This window comes from Mauremys reevesii, linkage group 2, assembly GCF_016161935.1.
Source record: "Mauremys reevesii isolate NIE-2019 linkage group 2, ASM1616193v1, whole genome shotgun sequence".
In the NCBI taxonomy this organism is placed as follows: domain Eukaryota; kingdom Metazoa; phylum Chordata; order Testudines; family Geoemydidae; genus Mauremys; species Mauremys reevesii.
The window spans coordinates 61,485,824-61,494,797 of NC_052624.1; the positions used below are offsets into that span (position 1 = coordinate 61,485,824).

The following is an 8,974-nucleotide window of genomic DNA, read 5'->3' on the forward strand; positions in this document are numbered from 1 at the left end:
GTAAACTCTGTATAGCCTCTTCTTGTTTCTGATAGCTCAGTAGAATAAAGAGGTATGAGATGTACCAAATATGAACTGTTAGTGCCAATGTCTTTAAGGTTTATTAACATCCAAAATATTACTGTTCGCCTCATACAGCATTCTAGGGAGGATTAGTACAGAAGTCCTTGTCCCCTGAAAAATAGATATGAAACTAAGATAAAGAAAAAGGGAGTGAGGTATTAGTCTCCAGCTTGTTATAAACAAATCCTCTATAAATATAATTCGAATTAAATTCATACTTTGGAACAGAATTGAAGATACTGTATGGTGTTCTCCGGACTGGTGAGCTATTAACCCTTGTCTTTCTGTTTGTGCTGATTTTTCTGTGTTCAACAACGCTGAGCCTGGGTTATCTGACGTTTCATCAATGAAATCCTTGAACCTTAAAAGGAATATAGAACTTTTTGGCTATAGATTGAAAAGGCTATAAACTTGCATTTGCAGACTGCTGTCTCAATGGGAGAAGAGCCCCAGAACAAGGCACAATCGGAGTGAGGGAAGGCATGTTTGAACTGTGGTGCAATTCAGCACTGATGGGAGTTGGCTGCTCATTGTTGTTAATGGACTAACGTAAAATCTGTAAAATAAATAATTTTTTTACCATTAACTCAAAGCTAAATCAAACTGGTATTCACCAAATAAATGCCCTACTGAGAGACAGAAGATTAGTAGTAAATAAATCAGGATATCGAGCAACTTATTAATTGGACAGAGTGCAAAATGTAAGGTTATTTTCCTTGTGACCAAGTGCCATATCTACACACTGAGTGTATGCAGCTCATGTTCCTTGGAGCCCAAGCACAAGATCTTGAAGTCAGAGTTGCTAAACTGGTGGAGAAGAGAAACACAAAAGTATTTATAGATAAAGCATACAGGAACATTGAGGAGAAGACTCACTTTCCCAGCTGTAAAATGGAATTTCTTCATTTCTCTCACCCTTCGTCAGTCTTATCTATTTTAGGAGAGATTTTTCAAAGAATTTAGGAGGTCAAATCCTGTATGTACTCCAAATCCCATCGGCACTGTTGATGATTGACCCCCCAGAAGCTGTAAATGTTCTGGGGCTCAGATTATATGTATGCATAGTGCTTAGCACAGTGGGGTCCCAGTCTTGGTGGGGACCTCTAGGCCCTCGTGTAAGACAAATAATAATATCACCATTGCTTTCATTCAATCTCAACAAAAATGTCTGTAATAATGATAATAATCCAAGTGGTTAAAGAGACCTCCCCACAATTTGCCAGATTAAAAATTCATGTCACGGTACAGAAGCCCCACCAACTCTATTTTTGAAGCCCTATGACAGCAAGACAAAGGACAGGCTTTTTAAGATCAAGATTATGGAAGTGTGACCCATTTTCTGTATCCAATTTGCTCTGATAAAAGATTAAATTGAATGCTGCCATTGAATTGATATGTGGATTTGGACAGAATTTCTGTCCTGCCTCGTTTCTACAGATATTTGCTTTGAATGACCCTTTATTAATAGTCCATGGGGACTGAACTGTCAATTCCTGGGAGATTTGCTTCTCACCAGCTGTCTCATCATTGCTTCATAAACCTTAAGTGAATCCTTTAATGTGCAATGCGACTCTGAAACATCAGCTTGTCAAAAGTGAAACTCTCCCCCTCACAGATTTCCATTGTGCTGCAGGAAAACTTGTAGGTAGCTCATCTGTACAGTCAGATGTGATTACTCATCATTATTTATGTGCCAGTGTTGAGGGGCTTCATGGAGAAATCAAATGTTATATCTGCAGTAGCTAAAATTGTTCATATGAACCTATGTTAACAGCTAGAATAAGTAGAGCTGGTTTTCCCCAAAGAAAGCAGGATGGGATTTATGCAGATAATTCTAAATAATGCAAAAGTGACCACCATAACCCCCACCGCCTTGAGATGTCTCCTTGTCTACATGGAGGTGTATGGATCTCAAAGTGCTTATTGAGGGAAGAGCTCAGGGGGGGCCCACAACATTTTGGCACTTGAGGCAGGGAGCTCAAATGACGCCCCCATACCTCCTTGCTTGGGCCAAAACTTTGAAAGGTCTCAATTCTGTCTTCTTCCTGTTCTTCTCCTTTCATGGTACTGCTCTGCTACCTACCACAATAAAGGTGAACTAACAACTTAAAATGCCTTGTTCAAAAATTTTAAGTAACATTTAACTTTCAAACGCCTGAACAGCAAATGTAACTTTTCTTGTCTGCATAGTAAACATTGGCATTTTTATCTGTTTGAATAATCAAAGTGGTGCTTTCCGTGCCTTCTTGGTTGCAAAGATTTGAACTGCTTCCTGAATGTGCACAGTCTGGGCCAGCTCATGTTCTATTGAGACGGTTGCAAGGCCGACCAGCCTCTCCTGTGTCATTGTGGAGAGTAGATGTGTTTTTATTAACTTCAGCTTGGAGAAGCTGCATTCTTCACTGGCAACTGTTACAGGAAGTGTTAGAAGTATGCACAGAGCAACAAAAGCATTTGGAAACAGGATGGTCATCTTATTTGTGCACATATATTCCAGAACAGTCTTTGGAGTTGATCCTGCTGAAATGTATCTTAAAAGGGCTTTCAGTTCATCACATAAATCACTCGCATCAATATTGCACATGTCATCATGTGTCAACACTGTCTCTAGTGCCCTGCATTGTTGGTGTAGGTCTTTTTCAGGTATAGTGAGGAGTTTTGGAATATCATACAACATCCCAAATATACTGCTGCATTCCTTGAGCTGCATGAAACGTTCTTCAACTGACTGTACAACTGCACAATCTAGCCCCTGGTTAAGAATTCAACTTTGAATTGTTGTTTGGGGTCTCTTATGGGATTATCCCATGCCTCGTAATCAAAATGTCTTCTTCTTTGGTGACTCTTGTATTCTTGAATGGGTGGGAAAATAGCTTCAGTGTGAAGTTCCTCTGCCAACTTCTATGCACTCTTCAGAACGTTTTGAAATCCCTCATCCAACCGGTAAGACTGTAGGTATGACTTTGCTTTGTCCAGTTGTTCCATTGCTTCAGATATATCCAGGTCAACACTTTGGAGTCTCTTGCTTACAACATGTATTTCAAACAGTATGTCATGCCACAACACTAAGCCACACACAAATTTGAAGTTATGTATGTTTCTGGTGATTCCATTTCCCTCTGCTACTATTCTCCCATGAACAGTTCCTGTCATAGAATTATCCTCCATAATGGCAACTATGGCATCATCTATCTTCCAAATTTGGTGTTTGATAGACTTTATCACCTCCACTCGACTTTCCCATCATGTGGCACTCAGTGGTTTCAGTGTCAGAGAGGATGCTCCCAGATGTTGCTTCAAAATTTGCCATCGATGAGCTGATGCAGAGAAATATACATAGATGCTTTGAATTACATTAAAAAAGTCAGCAGCCTCACTAGAAGCTGACACTGCATTACTGACCACCAGGTTCAGTGAATGAAAACTGCATGGGACAAAAAGCCTCGAGGATTTAACTCTCGGATCCATGTCTGCACTCCTCTGTTCTTTCCTCTTGTGTTGGCACCATTATCGTAGCTCTGACCTCTCATGTCAGCTATTGCAATTCCTGTATCTTCCAGCTTTTTAAGAAGCACATTTGTCATACCAGCTCCTGTAGTATTGTCAATGTCAATAAATTCTAGAAAATGCTCTCTGACAGTCACCATTGCAGGGACATTTTCACTAGGTTCTGTTGTTGTTACAAAACACACCATTAAAGTCATTTGTTCTGTATGGCTGATGTCAGGTGTGCAGTCCAGAATAACAGAGTAATATCTTGCTGACTTCAGATCTGCCACAATCTTCTGTTTGACTTTTGTTGCCAGTAACTGTATGATCTCATTTTGAATTGTTTTTCCAAGGTAGTGGTGTGTGTACATTTCTTGGGTGATGACTCTTCTTAGATGCTACTGGAGTACAGCATCAAACTCAGCCATCAGCTCCACAATTTTAAGGAAGTTTCCATTGCTTGGCACATACAGCTGATCTGAAGTGCTCGCAGTGCTAGGTTTTGGGTAGCAAGCATTCTCACAATGGTAATGAGCCTTTTCAGAACATTTTGCCAGTAAAGAGACTCTGATGCAATCTTCTCTTGATGCTGATCATCTATGGTGGACTTTAACCTTAGTCTCATCTCAAGCTCTTTCCAGCTATGGCATGTTTTCTGGTGATTTGCTGCCTTCTCATGGCATGCCAGATTTTTCCAGTCCTTTGTTCCTGTAGAACCCAATGTGGCTGGAGCACTAGACTGGATGAGTTTGCAACAAAAACAGTATGCAGCATTCTGGGTTTTTGAGTACATAAGCCATGGCCTCTCCACTTTGTCACCATTGGGGATTTCACGCCAGTAATGTGTTGGATGGAAACTTCTATTTTCATTGTCTTTGGGGAACATGAATTTTTTCACTTGCTGTGGCCCATGCAGTACAGGGAAGTCCCTCAGGCTACTGCTCAAGTGGGTCCACAGTCCTGGATCATCTAGACTTAAGGAACTAAACTCAGCAGCAGCTATTTCTTGCACCTCCACCACACTCTTCTCTGATCTACACTTTTCTTCAGGAATGTGCATGGTTACATCCATTTGAGATGGAGATATGGATGGGGCAGTAGCTGCCAGGTCACCTGCAATCTGACTAACTGGAAGATCAGGCATCTCCTCATCACTCACATCCTCCCTGGGGCCGGAAGGCTCACTGTGAACATTTGTGTCTATGTATCTCAGGAGAGCTCCTTCCTGCTTAGATAGAAAAGCTTCCTTTGCTTTCTTTCTTTTTCTGAATGCTGCCCCAGATGGGCGTTTTCTTCTTTCACTCATGACAGCTGTTCTGTGCCAGCTATAGTGGCTCTCAACACTCTATTGAAAGGGACAAATAAGCAGGCTGGTAGCAGGGCCTGAGTGAGGGAAGGTATCAGCGTCTTAAGGGCCTAACTGGCTCCTACTACTTCAGTTGACTGCCTGTTCTCTTCGGGAGGGTTCAGGGAAGCAGCAGGAAACAGGAAGCTCCCTGAGAAGCTGGTGTTAATCAGTCCAGGCTCCTGGGGGTGCTAGAGAGGTACATAAGAGGCTCCTCCTCCTCTCTCTCCCCCTGCAGCTCCTGCTGCTTTCTGTTATTCCCTCTCACCTTTTCTCCTGCCTGCCTGTTATGTCTCTTGTGTCCTCCTTCCTCCAGCACAGCCCTCCCCCATCTCTGTTCATGTAGAGCAGAGAAAATACACATGCACCAGCAGCAGACACAATTTTCTACATTCTGGGTCCTAGTGGTGCCTCCCCCCCCCCCGACAGTTTGGCACCTGAGGCATCTGCCTCAGTTCACCTCATAGTAAGGCCAACCCTGGAAGAGCTCCTTTAAACCTCAAGTGAAGTTCTTTAAGTAACTAATGCCACATCCCTTTAGAAGCAGATACTGTTTTACCAGTACAAAATGTTGTGATGTCAAAATACGCAAGATTGATGAGCCTTAAAAAGGGGGCTTACTTCAGACAATTCCAACTTTCTGATGTCTTGATGGAGCACATCCTCCTTCTCTTTGCATCTAGAAATGCAGTCAACCTCCATTAAAAAAAATCTGACAATCACTTTTTTCTTAACATGCAAGCTTTATAATTGACTAAATTTTAAACACAACAAAGGGCCAGTAAATCCATATTTTTCATTGGAGTAAGAAGTGCTCATAGATTGGATTTAAAAAAAAACAATTTTGGGTCTGTACAGCATCAGTTTATGGTCACTGTGGTAAATTGCCGGCACTATTATGATGGGCCTCGCACTTTCTCTTCTTTGGGGGGGTTCAGGGCACCATTTCTTGCCCCTGAATTGGAATATTAATTGCCCCACTAGTGTCCTTGAGGAAGGGAGTGGAGAGGGAGGGACCTGGGCCCGCCATCTACTCCAGGTCCCAGCCCAGGGTCCCTGAGGATAGTGGTGAACCACTTAAACTGGCAGTTCCTTCCCCTGGGCTACTTCCCTCTCCTGCCCTTCAGCTTGTGGGGGGCTTCCTGCCCTCCCTCTGCACAAGCCAGGTGCCCCTTACTTAGGGTCTTGGACTTCTTAGCCCACTGCAGCACTTCTCCAAACTGTCCTCTGCTTCTCTTCAAACTGTTCTCTGCTCCAATACCAATCCTTTCTGCTCCAACTCCCACACTGTCTGATTGAAGCAGGGGTTTTTATCATGTGACTGACTGCAGGTGCTCTAATTGGCTTCAGGTGCTCTAGTTAATCTATAGCAAACTTTCTTCCCCTTACAGGGAATAAGGCTCCCTTCTAACACTCTCCTGCTGCCCTCTGGCCATGCTGTATCACACCATGAATTACTTTTTCTACAGAATACACCACTTTGGGCATAAAAAGCAGATCCTAAAACTGAAATACATATTTTAAAAGTGCTTGTTTAATCTGGAAAATATTTAGCTAAATTATCTTGTCATTTTTACTGACTTACATTTTTTTTAAATGAAAGTTTCTGATTTATTTATATTTTTTACTCACAGTAAGTCGATTTACTGATAATTGAAAGGCAACCCAGTTTGCCTCAAATTTAGGAGCCGTCAATTCTGTGAACTTGTCTATTAAAACCTGTATTGATTTAAAGTTAACTAGTTAACTTTAATATCTAGTATTTGAAACCTGGGGCAAGGAGTGCTCTGCTAACCACTTGTTCTGTTGTGTTATGATCATATTGCAATTGCTCACAGTGGACAGTTGAAAAGCTTGACATGTCCCTATCTTTATTAGCCTTTCCACATCGGGAGTATGTAAGGAATATAGAATTTCTAGTCACTGACGTTAGCTCCCAAGTGTTCTGTAGTCCTGCAGTCCAGAACTGCAGGGAGACTGTAGTTTCTGTTTGTTAGGGTTAAGTAGCTAGGCCCAGATCTTCGAAGGTATTTAGGAGCCTAAATCCCATTAATTTCAAAGAAAGTGAGTTACCTAAATGCCTTTGAGGAGCCTGGCCCTAGCGTTTTTTTTCTAAAGCAATTTGAAGATGAAAAGTTCTATATATGTGGTGGTGGTGGTATATTTTTTATTATGATTGGTACTGTTATTGGTCTGAACCTTGCAGTTGTTAAGCAAAACTCTCTTGACTTCAGTGAGAGTTTTTCCTGAGCAAGGACTGTTGGAGTTGGCCTATAGTAAGTGTGTGTAAGAAAGCAAACTACAGAAATACTTCCTATTCTTCCCTTGGCATTATTCTGCCATAGCAATAGGTATTTTGGCAATATAATCAAATTAGAGTGTAGTAGTCACAATTATTATTTTATATCAGTAGAATGGGTACTTTTTTGTGAATATGAATAGTTTCACATGTGCCAAACCTAAATGTCAAACAAAGCAAAAATAGTCCATGTGAATGTAGGTGAAGATATTAAAATTCTAGCATTCTAGGTCTATTGTTGAAAACTCTGTCTTAGGTCAGTCTCAGTTTGTCAAGAGTTTAGCATTTTCTTTGTGGGAAGGGTCTCAGAGCCCAGGTGCCAGGCTGAGTGGGAACATCAACACTGCTATTTTGAGTCCCACAAGGGACTGTTGATCTGGGCTCAGAGAGACACTCCCTTTGCCTTGTTTTCAGTGTAGACATGCCCTTAATCATTCTGAGCCTCAGTTGCCCATCTATAAAATGGAGATAATACTTGTCTTCTTATATTCTAAACTCTTTGGGGCAGGAATTTTCTCTTACTATATGTTTGTACAGTGCCTAGTACAACAGGGTCCCGATTTTGGGTCAAGGCAGTACTGTAAAAAATAAATATAATTTACAGTGGGGAAGATATTTAGCTTTTACCAGGTAATTACTGATCAGGATTCACATTGTCTGGCTTTAGAATTTGTACATTTAGGAAGTGCTACTTTCTTTTGGTTTTGCGTAGCAGTGTCTATTAGCATAGAAAATGTTATTGATGACTTCAGATAACATTTCTTTTGAAATCTCACACTTTCAGAGACATAAAGGGAGAGTAATTTTTGGATCAGTTTATGTGTCTTCATTTTCAGAGAGCCAATATTTTAGACATTTTAAAAGCTGAATTCAAATAATAAGCATTCATTATTTCTACATTTTTGAGTGCCAGTTTCTGGCAGCCCATGTGAAAAAAGGTGCCCTGCTTTTCCTCCGTACCTTTCTTAGTAATTGTATATAATTGTAGGGTAACTTATCCTTTTTTACAATTTTGTGTATTATCCCTGTAAAATTCGTGCCTGTTGAACTATGCGTTGTGTCATAGCAGTTTGCTAGTTCATTTCATTAAACATTAATTTAATGATGTTTAAACATGCCTAAGGTTAGTAATGTGACAAGATAGTAATCCATTAAATGTGCGGGCAGCAAATCTCCGATCTCTTTTGAGGAGGTTACAATATGCCACACAACTAATTATCTAAAATCTGAATGTACTTAATTTCTTTGAACTGCAAGATGAAACAATTAATCAAGAGAATATTTCAGCTCCATTTCAAAAGGCAAAGTGATAGCTTTTTAAGCTTCTAAAAGCCTTTAGAAATCACTGCTGCACCTTGTCGACACAGCACACTTACATGAAGCATTGTGCATGTCAAAGACAAGCTCACCCCAACTTTAATGATGATAGTAATAATACTTTGCACTGACTGTACAGAGAACCCTTTGTCTGAAGTTCTCAAAGCACTTTGCATATCTTAATTCATCCCCCCACCAAAAAAGACAGTAAATAGAATGTAAAGCAGCATTGCTAGAATGCAGAAGTTTTCATAAAAATCAAACATTTGAAAGTGAGGAAATTCTGAGTTAAAGTAAAAAAAAAATCAAAGATTATACTTCAAAGCACACTATATGTCCTGTGCACAAGTGTCCTAGCACCCCTCTCTCCTTATCCTGATTTGGTCTCCCTTTATTTGTGAAAGAAGCCCATCAGTAGTTGCCCACTGAAAGAATGTGTTTCTTATCGTGCATAGAATTTA

The 8,974-nt window shown here is 40.6% G+C and overlaps 1 long non-coding RNA gene across 1 annotated transcript; it reads right to left on the minus strand.

Moving 5' to 3' along the window:
• Positions 1-216: 216 nt before the first annotated feature.
• Positions 217-6,088, minus strand: LOC120397195. The gene is made up of 3 exons (XR_005593712.1): positions 6,075-6,088; positions 5,519-5,576; positions 217-424 (listed from the first exon to the last, which is right to left on the minus strand). It is a non-coding gene; the product is annotated as an uncharacterized LOC120397195 (long non-coding RNA).
• Positions 6,089-8,974: the final 2,886 nt, after the last annotated feature.